Here is a 19,234-nt window from a genome sequence, read left to right as displayed (position 1 = left end):
ATTGCTCCACAGCTTTATGCCATCTCTGCCATAGCTCCTCACTGCTCCACGGCCTTAAACTACCTCCTCCGCAGCTCCTCACTGCTCCACAGCCTTACTCCACCTCTTCCGCAGCTCCTCACTGCTCCACAGCCTTATGCCATCTCCTCCGCAGCTCCTCACTGCTCCACAGCCTTATGCCACCTCTGCCACAGCTCCTCACTGCTCCACAGCCTTATGCAATCTCTGCCATAACTCCTCACTGCTCCACTGCCTTACGCCACCTCTGCCACAGCTCCTCACTGCTCCACAGCCATATGAAATCTCTGCCACAGCTCCTCACTGCTCCACAGCCTTATGCCATCTCCTTCGCAGCTCCTCACTGCTCCACAGCCTTATGCCATCTCCTCCGCAGCTCCTCACTGGTCCACAGCCTTACGCCACCTCCTCCGCAGCTCCTCACTGCTCAACAGCCTTACGCCACCTCCTCCGCAGCTCCTCAATGCTCCACAGCCTTATGCCACCTCCTCCGCAGCTCCTCACTGCTCCACAGCATTATGCCACCTCTGCCACAGCTCCTCACTGCTCCACAGCCATACGCCACCTCCTCCACGGCTCCTCGCTGCTTCACAGCCTTACGCCACCTCCTCCGCAGCTCCTCACTGCTCCACAGCCTTACGCCACCTCTGCCGCAGCTCCTCACTGCTCCACAGCCTTACGCCACCTCTGCCACAGCTCCTCACTGCTCCACAGCCTTATGCAATTGTGGCACCCCAGGGGTCCGGTTGCCACAGTGGCATTGCCTCCCTCAAAAGAGGTAATGCCATGCCTGTAAGCAAGCAGGGATCACCTAGTCAGGGGTACTAAACATGCAACATTTTCCTGGCTCCAGACCAGCAAGGGGAGACCCTACCCTTGGCAACTGGGATCTGGGGGCGGGGTTAGTTAGTCTTAGTGTGAGGAGTTAAAGGAGGACGTCGAAGAGAGAGGAGCTGGGGACTGGAGCTGCGCGGCAGCTCACCCCAGCAGGAGCAAACACCGAAGAACCGGACACCGGAGTCCGAGACTGTGGGCCACTGAAAGGCCCAGCAGGTCTCCTGGCCCCATCAGACAGCCGGAGGCTCAGCAGTACCGCAGGGTCCAGCACCGCCACGTGGGAGTGACGCGCCAGCAAGGCCCGAGCTGCCTGCCATACGGGTGAACACGGAAACGCCGCACTCAGGGACAAGGGTCACCGCACCGCTACAAGCAGCAGGGCCAAAGAGTTTAGTGGAAAGGGAAGGCCTCCAGCTTCACCTGGCAAGGAGGATCCTTTACTTGCTTCCAGGCTGCCTGGACTTCCACTTCTAGCCAGTACCCTAGTCCTGGCTTGTTTAATCAGCACCAGTAAAGACCCTGGGACTGCACTTCCTTGTCTCTGTGTTTCTTGCTGCGCCATCAACCCCTGCACTACAATACCCAGCACAACCTGCAACATCATCTACACTGCCCTGGAGCTAGCTCTTCCTGTGGAGAGCCACACCATCCCTGCTGCAGTAGCATCAGCTTCAGATATCCCCTATCCATAACCCCTTTTATTGACCGCCCTGGGTCACGGACCGGGTCACCGCCACTGTGACATTCCCCCAGCATCTACCGGCCCGGCACCGGGTACCCCACAGCCCAGGGGGCGCGTCAACTTGGCGTCACGAACAGGATTCACAAAGCCCGGTATAACTGGGTCCTGTGTGCCATAGACTTTATTGAACTGTGTTATCACGTGGTTTGCCACCCGCCGAGGGGAAGAAAGAAGCCCCGATCCGGAAACGCCGGGTAAGAGATCCTTCCGCCTGCAGAGCAGCATACTGGTGCGTGAGGAGACGCCCAGGACCTGGCTGAGGTTCACTTGGGGGGAGGAAGATGCCCAACATGGAAGAGGGTTCAGCCGAAGGCGCAGCCGCCGCCACTGTAATGCCGTTATCAATGCCATATATACCTAGGGCGGCATGGTTACCCCAGTACTCAGGGGACTTGCACACCCTGAATGACTTTGAGGAAAGATTGCGCAGTTTGTTTAAAGTGTACCCCCTGTCTGAGGAGCAAAAGGTCAGCTAATCGGTGCAGCCCAGAGAGAAGTGAAGTTCTGGCCAGGCAGAGACAAAAGCACTGTTAAGGAAATACTGGCCCGGTTGAAGGATACCTTTGACATCCGCACCGCAGCAGAAATTAAAATGAAGTTTTACGGGTGCAAACAAAGGGTGCAGGACAGTGTACAGGACTATGCTCTAAACCTGCAGGAGGCGCTGCGGGCCATCAAACAGGTAGACCCCGACAGTGTGCGAGATGAGGACAGATTGCTAACTGAGCAGTTTATTGAGGGACTCCTGTCCAGCGCTCACAGGACACAGCTGCGCATTATGGCTCTGGAAAACCCTGATCTGGACTTTGCACAATTTAAAGACAGAGCCATCCGGGTGCTGTGAGAATCAACACCAGGCGGTGCTGTATCCCACCGGAGCCCAGCTATCACCTACCACCAGGAGGTGGCATCCTTTTCCCCAGGACCTGTGGTGGCTGACGCGCAGACCCTGGATAATGACCTGTCTGCCGACCTGCGCCTCCAGGTCCAGGAGCTGACCAAAAGTGTGGCTGCGTTAACCAAAACCGTGCAGGCCATTCAAGTGTCCCCCAAGGAAAAGATCTAGCTGGCTTCCAGTCTAGATGACGTCCCGTGGCGACGACAGAGAAGAATTCCACCGACCAGAGGGAGGAACAGCGATCGCTACGACCAGGACGGACAACCCATCTGCCGCAACTGTCAAAAGGCGGGCACTACGCAAGATTCTGCGGTTTAAAACGAGCAACCCCTGGGGCAGAGGGCCAACCCCCAGGAGTAAGACAACCAGGCCCACAAAGCTGGCGAGACAAGTACGTGGGAGGATGACCGGTCCTACCTGTCGTGCTTGATGGCATCCCAATGAACGCGTTGCTGGACACTGGGTCCCAGGTGACCACGATGCCATATATCCTTTATAAACAATACTGGACTGATTCAGACAGTACCCACAGTCCAGATGAACATCTTAACATCTATGCCAGCAATGGTCAGCCCTTGCCTCTGGTGGGGTATAAAGAGGTGACCATAAAAGTTGGCAATGTAGAATTGCCATCACAAGGAATGATTATTGCTGACATTGATCGTCGAGAAAGTCATCCTATGATAACCTTAGGCACTAATGTGATAGAAAATTGTCTTGGAGAAATTGTTTTGTTGCAACAGGTCGCAGAGACTGCCAGTTCCAGTCAGCAGCGAGTTCTACAGAAAGAAATCAGAGCCCTGATGAAAAGACAACAGGTAGAGCTGTCTGGTGGAGAAATTGGCAGTGTAAGGATGAGTGATCCGTTCCCCATTGCAATGCCCCCTAGGAGTGAAATGTTGATATGGTGTCGAGCAGCAATTGGTCTCAGGGGCAAGAGTATCAGGCCCTGGTAGAACCCGTGTACTCTGACAGTAGGCCTACCATCTTGACAGCCAGGGGGGTAGTCGATGTCCGCAAGGGGAGAGTGCCGATCCGCATCCTGAATTGTGGGGAGAAAGAGGTTCATTTACCCCGGTATGCTACCCTTGCTAAGTTATTCACTGTCAGCAACAACGCAATAAAGACAGTGGAACCTTTGTCTCCATCCAAACCGGCAGAGGATAATGGTTCCAAGGGGCAGATGGAGGATTGGTGTCAGAAGCTACAAGTGGGCACTGACTCCACCCCTTTGCACCAAAAGCATGGAGTATACCGGGTGGTCCAAGAGTATGAGCGGGTCTTCAGTAAACACCCATTAGACTTTGGGCAGGTAAAAGGGGTCCAACATCATATCTCCACGGGAGATCATCCACCCATTAAAGAGAGGTACCGGCCTGTACCTCCAGCTCACTATCAATGTGCCAAAGGAATGTTACGGGAGACGAAGGAGGCTGAGGTGATCAGAGATAGTTGTAGCCCCTGGGCAGCTCCATTAGTTCTCGTGAGAAAGAAGGATGGTACAATGAGGATGTGTGTTGACTACAGGCAAATTAACCACATTACACATAAGGATGCCTACCCATTACCCAGAATTGAGGAGTCACTAGCTGCATTAAGATCTGCTAATTATTTCTCCACTTTGGATCTCACCAGTGGGTACTGGCAGGTTCCTGTGGCAGAGGCGGACAGAGAAAAGACCGCGTTTACAACACCAATGGGCCTCAGCGAGTTCAACTGCATGCCATTCGGGTTCTGCAAGGCCCCAGGAACCTTCCAGCGGTTAATGGAGTGCTGCCTAGGACACAAGAACTTCAAAACTGTCCTGCTGTACCTGGACGACGTAATTGTCTACTCAAAGACATATGAAGACCACCTGGAGCACCTGACCGAGGTGTTTGAAGCCCTATCTGGTTTTGGCCTGAAGGTAAAGCTGTCCAAATGCCACCTGTTGAAGCCCAAGGTGCAGTACCTAGGTCATGTGGTAAGCGCCGAAGGTGTAGCGCAAGACCCTGAAAAAGTCACCGTAATCAAGGACTGACGAAGACCCTCCACTATCAAGGAAGTACGGCAGTTCCTCGGGCTGGTAGGCTACTACAGAAGATTTATCAAGGGCTTTACCAAGATAGCAGCACCCATGCAGGATCTCCTGGTAGGCCAGTCCAAGAAGGCCAAGAACCCGAAACCTCTGTTCAAATGGGGTAAACCAGAAGACAAATCCTTCACCCGACTGAAGATGGCTCTGACCGGAGACAAAGTCCTGGCCTACCTCGACTATGGCCAACCCTTTATACTCCATACAGATGCCAGCAACGTGGGATTGGGAGCGGTGCTGTCCCAGGTACAGCAAGGCAGAGAGCGAATGATTGCATACGCCAGCAGGAAGCTCCGGCCCACGGAAAGGAACCCCGACAACTACAGTTCCTTCAAGTTGGAGTTTCTCGCCATAGTCTGGGCTGTAACGGAGCGCTTCAAGCACTATCTCGCCTCCTCCAAATTTACAGTCTTCACAGATAATAACCCTCTGACGCACCTGGAGACTGCGAAGCTTGGTGCCCTAGAGCAACGATGGATGGCCCGACTGTCTAACTTCGAGTTCACCATCAAGTATCGGGCGGGGCATAAAAATGAAAATGCTGATGCGCTGTCCAAGATGCCCAACTTCCCAGATGGGGGAGAAGACCCGGAAGAACTGGAGGAGATAGAGATACCCGCTTTCCATCGTCATGGGGTAACCCAGTGCTCCCACTGTGTGTTGGACAAGCGCTCCGCCAACAGAGAGGCCACGTTCAACCAATTTCCCCACCATGGATGGGCAGAAACGCAGAATAGCGACCCAGCTGTCTGCCTAGTCAAGGAGTTGCTGACGCAAGCTGATTCGCACCCTGATCCAGATGCTCCACAGGAGACCCAACAGTTGTGGAAGGAGAAGGGCAAACTGTTCATCTACGAAGGAAAGCTGTGTCAAAGAAGCATCAACTCCCGGACACATGAACTGGTCTGGCAGGTGGTAGTCCCGAGGCGGGATGCGTCAGTGGTCTTAGAAGCGTACCACGATGGAGCAGGACACTTCGGGTGGAAGAAGTTGGAAGTCCTGCTACGTGAGCAATTCTGCTGGGCTGGCATGAGGAAAGCAATTGAGAGATGGTGTTGGGAATGTGGTCCATGCAACCTGAGACGAAAAGACCATGACAGCCAGAGGGCTCCCCTGCAGCCTATCATCACCAAACAGCCACTAGAACTGGTAGCCTTGGACCACGTGAAGCTAGCCCCAAGCAGGTCAGGCTATGTCTACGCTCTAACCATAGTAGACCACTACTCCCGGTTCCTGGTAGTAGTGCCAGTAAAAGACCAAATGGCTCAGATGGCAGCCAAAGCATTCCAACAGCACTTTTGTCGTCCGCACGGTTACCCTGAACGGGTGCTTACTGATCAAGGTCCAGCCTTTGAAGCAGAGGTGTTCCAGGAATTCTGTAACTTGTACGGCTGCAAGAAAATAAGGACAATACCGTATCATCCCCAGACCAACGGGTTGTGTGAGAAGATGAAACAAGTGGTAATAGACCTGCTGAAGACGTTGCCCCTTGAAGAACGAAGCCTGTGGCCAGAGAAGTTACCAGATTTGGTGGACCTGTATAACCACATCCCGGTGAACTCCACCAACTGTACACCCGCTTACCTGATGAGAGCAAGCCCTGGTAAGCTACCCATCAACTTAGACATGGGAGTCTTAACACCAGAGACGACATCACCAGATGCGGATTGGGATACCGAGCAGCAGCAACAATACCGCAAAGTGCAAGAGTGTGTTGAAAGAAGTTTGTCCCAAGCAAGACAGAAGCAAGAGAAGACTTACAATCAGCACGCACCTGCCGTTCCCTTGTCACTTGGAGAGCAGGTACTTAAGAAAAAGAGACGACTCCATAAATTAGATGACCAGTGGGAGGTTGAGCCATACACCGTCCTACCCTCGAATTGCGACAACACCAAAGTGTGCCTCATCAGCAAAGATGGAGGGGAAACTTCAGCGGCAGTCTCAAGAGACCACTTGAAGATATGTCCTGAACAGTTGAAACACACAGAAGAAGATCAAGACAACTCTCAGCCCACAGAAGGAGTGGAGGAAGTGGTCCAAACAGTACTCGGAGAATTTCCCAGGTCTTGGACGCAGGTGAACAGTGCAATTGTAGTACCGGTCCTTACCTTTCTTCAAGCGGCCTCACCGGAAGCTGCACAAGTCCCATAACAGCTGGAAGACCAGTCGGCCTCAGAGACAGAAGTTTCATCATCAGCAGACCAGGAGAATCAACCCTCTGCTAGCAGTGAACCTGTCGTACCCATGGTGAGCCAAAGAATTCGTAGGAGATTACCCAGCCTACCGGTGTTACCTCAGACTACCTGTAGTGTAGTTCACACTGAACCCACCGCACCAGGGGTAGACACTAGGGACCAGGGTAGGGCAATGACAACTAACATACTTCCTAGATCGACCAGGAGTACAAAAGGTCAGCTCCCTGCTCACTGGAGAAACTACAGAATTAAAGTATAAGAGAACTAAAATGTACGCTGTATATAGTTACCCGTAAGGGTAAAGCAGAAAAGTTGTGTTTTCAAAGTGAATTGCAAAAGTTGGTCATGTGTGCATTTAGTTACCCGGTAAGGGTATAAAGACTTGCAGGTTATGGACGTATGGACGGTGAATAACCAAAGAACTTTCATTGTAAATAGTTGCACTTATTAGAGTGCCCCTTATTGGTTTTATGACTACAACAAATGACCTCAGAACAAAAATCCATTTGGGGTGGCCGAAGACGTGGTCCAACACCTGGATCATCCATGCCCTGCAGCCACGCCCAGGGCCTACGTTGAGGGCTTTTGGACGGGTCCCTCATGTTGCCCAAAATTGCACCTTACTAAAGAAGAATGGACACCCGGTTACAGAATGCACTGTAACCAGTTGAAGAATGCTATTAACAGTGTTTTATAATGATTTGATAACCAGTAACGTTCAAGAAGTGTTAAATTCATAATCTTCTAATGTGAATTGTTATTTGTTAATTTTGAAAAGTATCCTCAGTCCGGGAGTACTGAAATTAACTAGGGGGGAATGTGGCACCCCAGGGGTCCGGTTGCCACAGTGGCATTGCCTCCCTCAAAAGAGGTAATGCCCTGCCTGGAAGCAAGCAGGGATCCTCTAGTCAGGTGCACTAAACATGCAACATTTTCCTGGCTCCGGACCAGCAAGGGGAGACCCTCCTCTTGGCAACTTGGATCTGGGGGCGAGGTTAGTTAGTCTTAGTGTGAGGAGTTGGAGAGAGGACGTCGAGGAGAGAGGAGCTGGGGACTGGAGCTGCGCGGCAGCTCACCCCAGCAGGAGCAAACACCGAAGAACCGGACACCGGAGTCCGAGACTCTGGGGCACCAAAAGGCCCAGCAGTAGAAACTGGAGGGCAGGAGACAGCAGGTCTCCTGGCCCAATCAGACGCCTGGAGGCTCAGCAGTACCGCAGGGTCCAGCACCGCCACGTGGAAGTGACGCGCCAGCAAGGCCCGAGCTGCCTGCCATACGGGTGAGCACAGAAACGCCGCACTCAGGGACGAGGGTCACCGCACCGCTACAAGCAGCAGGGCCAAAGAGTTTAGTGGAAAGGGAAGGCCTCTAACTTCACCTGGCAAGGAGGATTCTTTACTTGCTTCCAGGCTGCCCGGACTTCCACTTCTAGCCAGTACCCTAGTCCCGGCTTGTTTAATCAGCACCAGTAAAGACCCTGAGGACTGCACTTCCTTGTCTCTGTGTTTCTTGCTGTGCCATCAACCCCTGCACTACAACACCCAGCACAACCTGCAACATCATCTACACTGCCCTGAAGCTAGCTCTTACAGTGGAGAGCCACACCATCCCTGCTGCAGTAACATCAGCTTCAGAGGACTGCTCCGCAGCGGCGGCTCCCTTTAGCTGCATTCCACAGGGGGCGTCACAAACTCTATAAAAACACTATAAATCCCCTATCCATAACCCCTTTTATTGACCGCCCTGGGTCACGGACAAGGTCACCTCCACTGTGACATTCCCCCAGCATCTACCGGCCTGACATCGGGTACCCCATAGCCCAGGGGCCGCGTCACAATCTCTGCCACAGCTCCTCACTGCTCCACTGCCTTACGCCACCTCTGCCACAGCTCCTCACTGCTCCACAGCCTTATGCAATCTCTGCCACAGGTCCTCACTGCTCCACGGCCTTAAACCACCTCCTCCGCAGCTCCTCACTGCTCCACGGCCTTACGCCACTGTGACGCCTCGCTCCCGCTCGCTGGCCCTACCCTGAGAGATGGGGGTACTCAGAACCGGGCCTCCTGGTGTACGGTGGATGCAGTTGTGGCCTAGGTCCGACCCGTGCCCAGGGTCGTCACAGTAAAAATAAGGGGGCCAGGAGGGACGGAGATAATCGAGTGGAAGTAATGACTACGCCACCTGTGGTGCCTGGTGATTCGCCACCAGCGCTGCGGCAGTCCTCTGAGGCGGGATGTCGTGGCAGCAGAAGATGGTACTACTCCCCACAGGTGGAGCAGAGCCTCAGGGCAGAGAAGACGGATTAGGGGAGTCGTAGTGGGTGGTGTAGTGCGGTGCCGCACTGAAATAAGGGACCGGAGGCAATAGATGCAGTCTTCCAAGCTTTACTCACGTTGTTAGGTGTCAGCTGCAAGGCTTCTCCTTGCTCCTCACGACGTGCTGCGGCCACCAGGAAGGGGTTCAGCACACTCCAGGTAGTTCGGGTGCATAAATCAGGACCCCCCTGCACCAGAGTGTTCCTAGACTTTCCCACTAGGTCCTCGCCTATGTGGTGCGTGTTACAAAGCTGGGTCTCCCTCTGGCTATACACAGAACAAGGGTACGGGTGGCGACTCCACTCCGTCCGCTACCCGGTGGGATCCTCTAAGCCTCTGGGCTTTTCTGACTAGGACATAAAGTAGCAAAGCCAGATATCGGGGGCCGGTACCCCTTTTGCAGCAGGAGTCCCTCTGACTAGGCCAGAATAGTGAGGACGGGTGGCGTATGCCGCTCCGTCTGCATCCCCCTGGGATCCTTTTGCCTGCGGAGCTTGTCTCCTCTGCTCCCCTCCAGGCCTTCTTAGGTAGGGACCTTGACCGGGTAGAGACAGCCATTAACTCTAGCCCGCTCCTCGCCTCAAGGCCAGAGGACGAGGACCGTGTATCCTCAATCAGCTGCAGGTTCACACAGAAAGCCACGTTCAGTGATGAAGACCACAATTAAAGACCTTGAATCTAAGATGGCTGTTTATTAAATATGAATTTTGTGGTGTAACCTAAAGTGTGTCCTCCACCCTCACCCACTACATGGTTCCCCCTATCTTTGGTTCCCCTCATCTCCTCTCATCTCGGTTGGGGCAGCACCCTGGTGCATATAAGCCCCCTCAGGTGGGAGAGGAGTAGTGTTGGATGGATGGCTGAGTCCTGAGAGGTGCTCCACCCTTACCTCGGAGAGGAGATACCACACCTCGGTCTGAGGTGCAGTACCCCTGTGGCGACTGAACCCTCAGGGGCGCCACATTCCCCCCTGGTGAAACACAGCACGTCTGTGGGCTGAAAAGAGAGCAAAGCATTGGTACAGACTTTTTATATGCTTTTATAACAATATAACTATCTTCCCTTTATGGGAGGTACTTTCTAAACGTTGCAGATTAAATAGTACTAATGTATAAAACTTTAAGGCGACATTTTGCATGCATGGAAGACATTAAAGAGACATTATGCGCGTAGACAATTCAGTAGAAAAATAGAAAAAGAGTCAGTTCAGCAGCAAGAGGGACTTGTCACAAACCCTCAAGTGGGCCCTGGGGTGGCTGCAGGGCATGGAAATCCTGAGTTGGACCTCCAGGAGAGCCACTCCAGACAGGTTTTGCTTCTGAGGTCTGAGGTAGTAGTAGAGCGGTTTTGCATAAAACCAATAGGGAGCACTTAAAGAGATGCAGAACTATTTACAGAGTGAGCCTGTCTACTGCCAATGTCCGCAGGGACAAATGTCTCTCTAAACCGGGAGGAAAAACATAATTAACATATTAAACGAAACTGACAACATGTCAAACTTAGAGGTGCAACCTCCAGGGCTGCTCAGTCCAGGTATCTCCACTGGGGAAAAGGCTCGTTCTTCCCTACGGAGCCTGACCGGTCCTCCACCGGCAGGCGCACAGGGGGTCTCACCCTTGAACACTCGCTGAACATCCAGGGCGTACCAGCCACGCACCCCGTGGTGGTGGGTGTATGTCACCAGATCACCCAGGTAGAGGTTCCGGCCAGGATGTCCCTTCTTCAATTGTGGCTCCACATCACGACGGCTTACAAATACGTCATGGGCAAACTGAGGGCTCCGTATGAAGCCCCATCCCGCCTCCCGGTGGAAGCGGACTATCAGTCCTTCCTCCCGGGGGCTTGGATGGACGGCCTCCTCCTGGCGGGCTTTAGACTTTGCGGCCTTCGCGCACACCTCCAGGCGCTCACAGCGAATCCGCCTTTCCCGTCGCTCATTGTCGAATTGGAGGAGCGGCTTTCTACATATCTCCTCCCCCCTCCGCGCTTCAGCCCGGGTCTCCTGGGGGAAGCCTATCAGGTCCCCCCCCCTGGTTGTCCCAGGCCATCTCCTCCGCTGCCGAGCAGGCGACCGGAGGCGCTGGCAGTGGCGACAGTAGGGGTTGCTGCAGGTCCTCAGGTAACGCGGACCAGTCCGGGTTGGGGTTGATGGAATCCCCAGCAAGGGCAGGAGGTTGGCCGGGAGTCGGGAGACACAGCATGCCTCCGGTGGTGGCGGTAACTTGGGCCTCCAGCTCCGGAGCTTGAAGCTGCTCCCACTGGATGGCGCCCGGGGACAGGGGTGCCGGTATGATACTCAGGAGGGGCACAGTATGCCTTGCGCCTGGGACGGGGATTTCTTGCTTACCCGCCACTGGGCTGCACGAGGCCTCCTGGGTTTCCTCTGTCCGGGCTACGGTTCCGCTGGACAGGCTTGCAGAGCTCTGGCGCCGGGCCCGAATCTTGCGAAGCACCTCCTCTCGCCACTCTCCAGAGACCAACCGTTGCGCCTCCGCGATCCTCCTGGTGAGGTCCTGCGCCTCCTCACGGAGGAACTCGGCTTCCTCCGGGGTCAAGTGGATTCCTCCCATGCCACGGAAGGTAGCAGCTTGTGGGCCAGCATCGGAGTTCCTCTCCTGCGCTGCGTCCATTCTCGCTGCCGGGTGTGTCGAGTCACGGATTGTTGCGGCCACACTTCGTTGTTGCCTTCGTCTCCTCCTCTTTTCGGGGCGGCTCCAGGGCGGCTGGCTGACAGGCACTCTTAGGGACATCCCATCCGTTTTGACGGACATCCCTGCGCGGACTGTCTCTGCTGGAGGGGGCGGTCTGCATTTTTGGCGCCATTGGGGAGCCAGGCCCACGATGGGAGGTGCTGGGCTGCTGTCCTTTCTGCACATAATGGCGTCCGTTCTTCTCAGGCGGGTGCCACATGGAATGTGAAACGACAGTCTTTTGGTAAAGGCACACAGTACCCGGTAGCAATGGGGACAATTTCTTCCGTTGCTACGGGCACGCAATCCTGCCGACTACGCCAAGTTCTGTGACGCCTCGCTCCCACTCGCTGGCCCTACCCCGAGAGATGGGGGTACTCGGAACCGGGCCTCCTGGTGTACTGTGGATGCAGTCGTGGCCTAGGCCCGGCCCGTGCCCAGGGTCGTCACAGTAAAAATAAGGGGGCCAGGAGGGACGGTGGTAATCGAGTGGATGTAATGACTACGCCACCTGTGGTGCCTGGTGATTCGCAACCAGCGCTGTGGCAGTCCTCTGAGGCGGGATGTCGTGGCAGCAGAAGATGGTACTACTCCACACAGGCGGAGCAGAGCCTCAGGGCAGAGAAGACGGATCAGGGGAGTCGTAGTGGGTGGTGTAGTGCGGTGCCGTGCTGAAATAAGGGACCGGAGGCAATGGATGCAGTCTTCCAAGCTTTACTCACGTTGTTAGGTGTCAGCTGCAAGGCTTCTCCTGGCTCCTCACGGCATGCTGCGGCCACCAGGAAGGGGTTCAGCACACTCCGGATAGTTCGGGTGCATAAATCAGGACCCCCTGCACCAGAGTGTTCCTAGACTTTCCCACTAGGTCCTCTCCTGTCCGTATGTGGTGCGTGTTACAAGGCTGGGTCTCCCTCTGGCTATACATAGAACAAGGGTATGGGTGGCGACTCCGCTCCGTCCATTACCCGGTGGGATCCTCTAAGCCTTCGGGCTTTTCTGACTAGGACATAAAGTAGCAAAGCCAGATATCGGGGGCCGGTATCCCTTTTGCAGCAGGAGTCCCTCTGACTAGGCCAGAATAGTGAGGACGGGTGGCGTATGCCGCTCCATCTGCATCCCCCTGGGATCCTTTTGCCTGCGTAGCTTGTCTCCTCTGCTCCCCTCCAGGCCTTCTTAGGTAGGGACCTTGACCGGGTAGAGACAGCCATTAACTCTAGCCCACTCCTCGCCTCAAGGCCAGAGGACGAGGATCGTGTATCCTCAATCAGCTGCAGTTTCACACAGAAAGCCACGTTCAGTGATGAAGACCACAATCAAAGACCTTGAATCTAAGATGGCTGTTTATTAAATATGAATTTTGTGGTGTAACCTAAAGTGCGTCCCCCACCCTCACCCACTACACTGTTCCCCCTATCTTTGTTTCCCCCCATGTCCTCTTATCCCGGCTGGGGCAGCACCCTGGTGCATATAAGCCCCCCTCAGGTGGGAGAAGTGTAGTGTTGGATGGATGGCTGAGTTCTGAGAGGTGCTCCACCCTTACCTCAGAGAGGAGATACCACACCTCGGTCTGAGGTGCAGTACCCCTGTGGCGACTGAACCCTCAGGGGCGCCACACCACCTCCTCTGCAGCTCCTCACTGATCCACAGCCTTATGCCATCTTGTCCGCAGCTCCTCACTGCTCCACGGCTTTATGCCACCTCCTCTGCAGCTCCTCACTTCTCCACAGCCTTATGCCACCTCCTCCGCAGCTCCTCACTGCTCCACAGCCTTACGCCACTTCTGCCACAGCTCCTCACTGCTCTACAGCCTTACACCACCTCCTCCGCAGCTCCTCACTGCTCCACAGCCTTACACCACCTCTTCTGCAGCTCATCACTGCTCCACAGCCCTATGCCACCTCCTCCGCAGCTCCTCACTGCTCCACTGCTTTATGCCATCTCTGCCACAGCTCCTCACTTCTCCACAGCCTTACGCCACCTCTTCTGCAGCTCCTCACTGCTTCACAGCCCTACGCCATCTCCTCCGCAGCTCCTCACTGCTCCACAGACTTACGCCACCTCTGCCGCAGCTCCTCACTGCTCCACAGCCTTACGCCACCTCCTCCGCAGCTCCTCACTGCTCCACAGCTTTATGCCATCTCCTTCGCAGCTCCTCACTGCTCCACAGCCTTACGCCACCTCCTCCACAGCTCTTCACTGCTCCACAGCCTTACTCCACCTCTTCCGCAGCTCCTCACTGCTCCACAGCCTTATGCCACCTCTTCCACAGCTCCTCACTGCTCCACAGCCTTATGCCATCTCCTCCGCAGCTCCTCACTGCTCCACAGCCTTATGCCACCTCCTCCGCAGCTCCTCACTGCTCCACAGCCTTACGCCACCTCTTCCGCAGCTCCTCACTGCTCCACAGCCTTACGTCGCTCCTGCCACAGCTTCTCACTGCTCTACAGCATTATGCCACCTCTGTCATAGCTCCTCACTGCTCCACAGCCTTACGCCACCTTCTCCGCAGCTCCTCACTGCTCCACAGCCTTACGCCACCTCCTCCGCAGCTCCTCACTGCTCCACAGCCTTACGACACCTCTCCCACAGCTCCTCACTGCTCCACAGCCTTATGCAATCTCTGCCACCGCTCCTCACTGCTCCACTGCCTTACGCCACCTCTGCCACAGCTCCTCACTGCTCCACAACCTTGTGCAATTTCTGCCACAGCTCCTCACTACTCTACAGCCTTATGCCACCTCCGCTGTAGCTCTTCACTGCCCCACAGCTTTACGCCACCTCTGCCACAGCTCCTCACTGCTCTACAGCCTTATGCAATCTCTGCCACAGCTCCTCACTGATCCACAGCCTTACGCCACCTCTGACACAGCTCCTCACTGCTCCACGGCCTTACGCCACCTCCTCCACAGCTCCTCACTGCTCCACAGCCTTATGCCACCTCTGCCACAGCTCCTCACTGCTCCACAGCCTTACGCCACCTCTGCCACAGCTCCTCACTGCTCCATGACCTTACGCCACCTCTACCACAGCACCTCACTGCTCCACGGCCAGTGCTTCCGGCAGGTGCTGAGGCCAATGATTGGTCATGTAGAGGAGTGAGTGACCCACATCATTGACATCAATGACTTGCCTGGCTCCCCTTGAAGTTGACCTCTTACTGGGTTTTGAAAGAGAACTTAATTATAGTGTGACGCTCACAGCCCTCCCTGGGAGATGGGGGGTACTCGGAGCCGGGTCAGATGTTGGGGGTTGCAGTCGTGGCCTGGACCCGTTCCGTGCCCAGGGCCGTCACATTAAAGATTTAATGGGCTTCCAGGGTTGGTGTTAATCGAGTGGATATAATGACTACGCCACCTGTGGTTTCTGGTGATCCTCCACCAGCGCTGCATTCAGTCCTCTGAGGCGGGATGTCGTGGAAGCAGAAGATGGTACTACTCCCCACAGGCGGAGCAGGGCCTCAGGGCAGAGAAGACGGATCAAGGGAGTAGTAGTAGGAGATGTGGTGCGGTGTAGTGCGGTGCCGCGCTGCGATAAGGAACCGGAGGCAATAGATGCAGTCTTCCAAGCTTTACTCACGATGTTAGGTGTCAGCTGCAAGGCTTCTCCTTGCTCCTCACGGCGCGCTGCGGCCACCAGGAAGGGGTTCAGCACACTCCGGGTAGTTCGGGTGCATACGTGTGGTACGTGTACTAAGGCCGGGTCTCCCTCTGGACTATGCACAGAACAAGGGTACGGGTGGCGACTTCGCTCCGTCCGTTACCCGGTGGGATCCACTGAGCCTCCGGGCTTCTCCGACTAAGACTTGAAGTGACAGATTAAGATATCGGGGGCCGGTACCCCTTTTGCAGCAGGAGTCCCTCTGACTAGGCCAGAATAGTGAGGACAGGTGGCGTATACCGCTCTGTCTGCATCCCCCCGGGATCCTTTTGCCTGTGGAGCTTGTCTCCTCTGCTCCCCTCCAGGCCTTCTTAGGTAGGGACCTTGACCGGGTAGAGACAGCCGTTAACTGTAACAAGCTCCTCGCCTCAAGGCCAGAGGACGAGGACCGTGTATCTTCTATCAGCTGCAGGTTCACACAGAAAGCCACGTTCAGTGATGAAGATCACAATCAAAGAACATAAGCCCAAGATGGCCGTTTATTAAATATGAATTTTGTGGTGTAACCTCTAAGTGCGTCCTCCACCCTCACCCACTACATGGTTCCCCCTAACTTTTGGTTCCCCCCCATCTCCTCTTATCCCGGCTGGGGCAGCACAATGGTGCCTTAAAGCCCCCCCCTAGGTGGGAGAGGTGTAGTGTTGGATGCAGAGGTTGGGCCCTGAAAGGTGATCCTTCCTTACCTCGGAGAGGAGATATCACACCTCGATCTGAGGTGCAGTACCCCTGTGGCGACTGAACCCTCAGGGGCGCCACAATAGTAGTCTTTGAGTAACCACAATGGTTGGGGTTCCCATAGGGTGAGGTCCTGGGGCATTATTATGTGCCATATTTGGCATATTTACCTTGTGACTGACTGATTTATTACCAGTACGGCATAACAAGCGCCCTGCCGGACCTCCCCGCCTGACTCTGATTTATGTAGAATTATTATTTCTATATTTAATGGTTATGGTATATACATTTTATATATTTATTAATTCAGATATTGTGGCCATTTATTTCAATGTCACCAAATGCTTTAATGCATTAGGGGGAGAAGCAAATTCAGCAGTACCACTAAGTAAGTGGCAAAAAAGCTCTAATTGATGTGAAAGATGTAATTTAATTTTAGTCTGAGCGATACAGAATCAATAGTCCGTGACAAATCCACGTAAAAAAAATTAGCATATGTAGATTTTGTAGAGGGTTGCGCTGGGGTTGACTCCCATAGATTATAGGGTTGGAATCCACGGTGATGATCCGCAGCAAATCTGTCTGCTGTGCATGCGTGAAAAATGGAGGGGTCACCGTTGGCACACGTCCTGAAGACCCTCAACGATCAAAATTGTTTTACTCCTAGAGAAAAACATGTATTGATTGTTATAATCGCATGAGGATACTTTAATGCTTAGTCTAATTGGTTTACATATTTGGTGCCCATAGATATTTGCAAAATGTTATATATTTTGTTAGAAATTCCCTCTACCGATTTGTTTCTCTTCAATAATGTTGCACTTCTTAATTTCTTTTTTGTTGGACTGGTTGATGGTCGCCCCTGTACAGCGCTACAGAATATGTCAGCGATATGTCATCAACAGGGAAACAAATCCATCATTAAATACAAATGTCTTACACAAAGAAGTTTCATGCTGTCAATCATTCAGTATTCAGATCATTCACTGAAACATTTTAGCATTTAGAAATGCGTTCGATCTAGCTTCTGTGAATGCAGCTCCTGATGTTAATGCAGCTTAATGCAAAATGCAGATTTTCCTTTCCTGAATCCAGAGCTGTCATCAGGGCAATGTCTTAATATATCCCCCCATTCTCTAAAGTATCCGTCTGCAGAAGTTATTTGCTCTTCAGAGTCATATTCTCAGATTGGATTCAGATGAAGAAAGAAGCAATCTCAGCAGAGTTCTGCCGCTTTCCTAATGTCTTATGCAAAATACAATATTCCTAGAAAATGTCCCCATACCAGCAAGAAATGAGCTGAGCCTTCAGCCCATCCCTGGGCTGTATGAAACTCCTGTCCTGGGTGGATATAGTAAGCCATAGGCTGCAGATATTGCACATCTATGATAAGTAATACATCCAGTATCTGACATCAGGGCCAAAGTGAGAGTCACAGAGGAGACAAGGTCGCCTGCCTGCCTCCTTTTTTTGTCCTCACTAGTGATGCGCGAACGTACTGGGATAAGGTGTTAAGCACCCAAAAGTGCTCGGATCACCCCTTATACGAGTACGTTCGCGCATCTGCACGTTCGCGCATCACTAGTCCTCAAATCTTCAGATTGAAAATTCAGTCAACGCAGGGATGTAATCCTCCCTCCAAAAAGATATCCAGTTGACTCTGTCAGCTTCAAGGGCCCCACAGCAGCTTCTATGCTGGTTACTGCTTTATAGATTATTCATAGGATAAGTAATACCATAGGGCTTGGGCTCCTGAATGGACGTGATTCCACCCCGACGCGCGTTTTGGCAAAGCCTTCATCAGGGATCCCCGACCCCTATGGTACTACTTATCCCCAGGTAATTGTGCATATGTAACCATTATCTTAATCTGTGGGCCATACAATCATGGATACTATTAGATTGTTTACCTGGGATAATGTCTAAACACTGCAGTTTGGGTACATTTTGGTTGTGCAATTATTCTGTTGCGACCCATTGTTGGGATTTATGATTTTGATATACATAGCCAACTGTATGTGATGTGCTTCCATTTTTCATGTATGCATATACCTTCCCTCTCCCCCTTATATCTGATCTTTTGAATAAACTTTTGTATTTTGACTATTACTTAGGACATTTGATAGTTTTTCTTGTTCATTCAGTTTCTGGCTACCGCTATAGTAATGCCCATGACTTTACCTTCTTTTTTGTAGAAGGTAAGAGCCAAAGAAGTGTTTTGGGGAGTCAAAAGGAGTGGCATCAGTTTGGGAACAGGTAATGGGGGCCATATCGAGAGGGGCTTATTATTAAGAACATATTAAAGATCCTCCTTAGTGTATACTTTGGCTCAGTCCTTCTAGCCTTGGCAACCTTGGGTAGCCCACTGGAGGATGACGCAGTGGCTAATGTAGGACACAGCAGTTTTAATCTAGGACTGGTCTTTAACTTGGTGGTGACGCAGAATTGCAGCACAGAGCTTGATGGTTGCACTTCAGAGCTGAGGTACAGGGCTTGTCAGTTGCATAGCAGTAGATAAAGATGTTGGCTGATTATTTTATTGGGCTTATCTCCTTTTTGTAAACCATGATTCTGCATTGGATGAGACAGATTTTTCTATATAAGGACCCCATATACCAAGTAATCAATAGTGGAGCGTTACCAGCCCTTGCTCCTTGCTCCGTTATTATGTGTCAATGTCCCTTTCAAAAATACCGGCGCTCGTTGTGACCAACTACAAATAATCTAATTAAATTCCCATCACAAAGGTGCAATTATTCCCTGCACTACGGCACTATGTTAACTAAACGTAGATTCCAATCTGATCCGCGGGGACCTATTGTGCTAGTCACATTATTCCCACTAATTTCCCAGAAGAATGAACATGGACGGGATTAAATAATTGATTTGTTTCTCTTTTACTTTGTATATCAATATGAATTACTTTGTTTTGCCCAATGGTGTAACTTACTCCAGGAGTAAGCGAAATAAGACGACTCCCAGACCAACGTATATAAGAAACGTTTACCGCACTCATTAATAATTTAATTGTGCGGAAATTAAAATGTTCCGAAGAGAAGAATTGAAGGGAAGGAGGAAAGTCAGGAATTAAGAAGTGAGGAGGAAAGAGGGATGGAGATGTGGAAAGAAGAAG

Source organism: Phyllobates terribilis, unplaced genomic scaffold (assembly GCF_046119375.1).
Source record: "Phyllobates terribilis strain yellow unplaced genomic scaffold, ASM4611937v1 Scaffold_8__6_contigs__length_399053987, whole genome shotgun sequence".
Taxonomy (NCBI): Eukaryota; Metazoa; Chordata; class Amphibia; order Anura; family Dendrobatidae; genus Phyllobates; species Phyllobates terribilis.
Note: the sequence above shows the minus strand (reverse complement) of the source record.